This window comes from Pan paniscus, chromosome 6 (assembly GCF_029289425.2).
Source record: "Pan paniscus chromosome 6, NHGRI_mPanPan1-v2.0_pri, whole genome shotgun sequence".
Lineage (NCBI taxonomy): Eukaryota > Metazoa > Chordata > Mammalia > Primates > Hominidae > Pan > Pan paniscus.
Window position 1 is genome coordinate 110,326,790 of NC_073255.2, and position 1,715 is coordinate 110,328,504.

Below are 1,715 nucleotides of genomic sequence, written 5' to 3' on the forward strand. Positions count from 1 at the left end.
TCAATAATTCTTAGCTTTAGTTCTAACAACTTAAAAAATGCAAAACACACACACATAAGTTTCTAATTTACACAAAGTAATCTTATTCTGTACTGTTTTCTAAATTGCTTTCTTTCCTTTTTAATATTTGAGATTTTTTTTCTTATCAGCACTATATAAAAACCTCAAATAGTTTCCTGTCACACTGAAAATAAAATCCAAAGTCCTTACTTTGGCTATCACAATCTGATGCTAAAACTCAAAAAGATATTACAAGAAAGAAAAATTATAAGTCTGTGTCACTTACAAACATAGATGTAAAAATCTTAAACAAAAGAGTAGTAAACCAAACCTAGCAATATGTAAAAGGGATAATACATCACAACCAAGTTGGGTTCATTCCAGGAATTGCAATGTTAATTTAACATTCAGAAATCTGTCTATGTAATCCACACATTAATAAAGGGAAAAAAACATGATCATCTTGTAGAGAAAGCCATTTGATAAAATTAAACACATTCATGATAAAAATAGGAATAGAAAAGAATTTCCCTAACTGATAAAGGGAAACTACAAAATCTATGGCGTTAGAGGTCAGGATAGTGGTTGTTTCTCCATAAAGGGCAAGAGGGGGACTTCTGGTAGTAATGGCTGTTTCTTGATTTGGTTGCCTGAGTGTCATTGCTTTGTGATAATTAAACTATACACATATGAGTTGTACACTTTAGAGTATGTGTATCATACTTAATTTTAAAAGTTTGTAAAAAAAAATGGGGCAGCTGCTGTGGCTGCTTCTGCAAAATCTAAGCACTGGTCTATATGCTGCAGCCATGTCCTACTGCCAGCAGGAAGGGAAGGATGGAATCATATTTGTGACCAAAGATGACCACAAAACTCCAAGCAACGTAGAGCTGGTGGCTGATGACCCCAACAATCCATACTCAGCATGGATTGATGCTGCCAAATGAAGACATTAACTGGAACTGCTTGTGCCTTGGGGGAATGGCCAGTGGCCCCTGTGGGGAACAGTTCAAGTTGGCCTTTTTCTGCTTCCACTATAGTGCAGAGGATCTCAAGGGGAAAGACTGTGTAGACGAATTCCGGGTCATGCAGGAATGCATGTAGAAACACCTGGACCTCTATCCCCAAGAGGATGAGGAGGAAGAAGAGAAGTCAGCAGAACATATAGAAGAAACTGCTCCCACTGAGGCCACTGCAACCAAAGAAGAGGTGGGGACAAGTTAATGAAGTCCACAAGGCACCGGGCTCGAGTCCTTCTACTACAGAGTGATACAGGACTTTTGCACAGTGCCTTTCAGTCACCTCCTATTGGGAGAACCCGCCCCCAATATTTGAAAGTAGGTTCTATTTTCCGTAAGTGTCGGCTGGCTGAGAAATAAACAGAAAGAGTACAAAGAGAGGAATTTAACAACTGTGCCGCTGGGGGTGACATCACATATCTGTAGGACCATGATGCCCGTCTGAGCCTCAAACCAGCAAGTTTTTATTAAGGGTTTTAAAAAGGGGAGGGGGTGTAAGAACAGGGAGTATGTACAAAGATCACATGCTTCAAAGGGCAAAAAGCAGAACTACTAATAAGGGTCTAACAAAGATCACAAGCAAAGGGCAAAAGCAGAACTACTGATAAGGGTCCAACAAAGATCACAAGGCAAAGGACAAAAGCAGAACTACTGATAAGGGTCTATGTTCAGCAGTGCATGTATTGTCTTGATAAA

At 39.3% G+C, this 1,715-nt stretch overlaps 1 pseudogene; it reads left to right on the top strand.

Annotated features, from left to right (window-relative positions):
* The first annotated feature begins 809 nt into the window (after positions 1 to 809).
* On the top strand, positions 810 to 1,224 carry LOC100983832 (mitochondrial intermembrane space import and assembly protein 40-like; annotated as a pseudogene).
* The last annotated feature ends 491 nt before the right edge of the window (positions 1,225 to 1,715 follow it).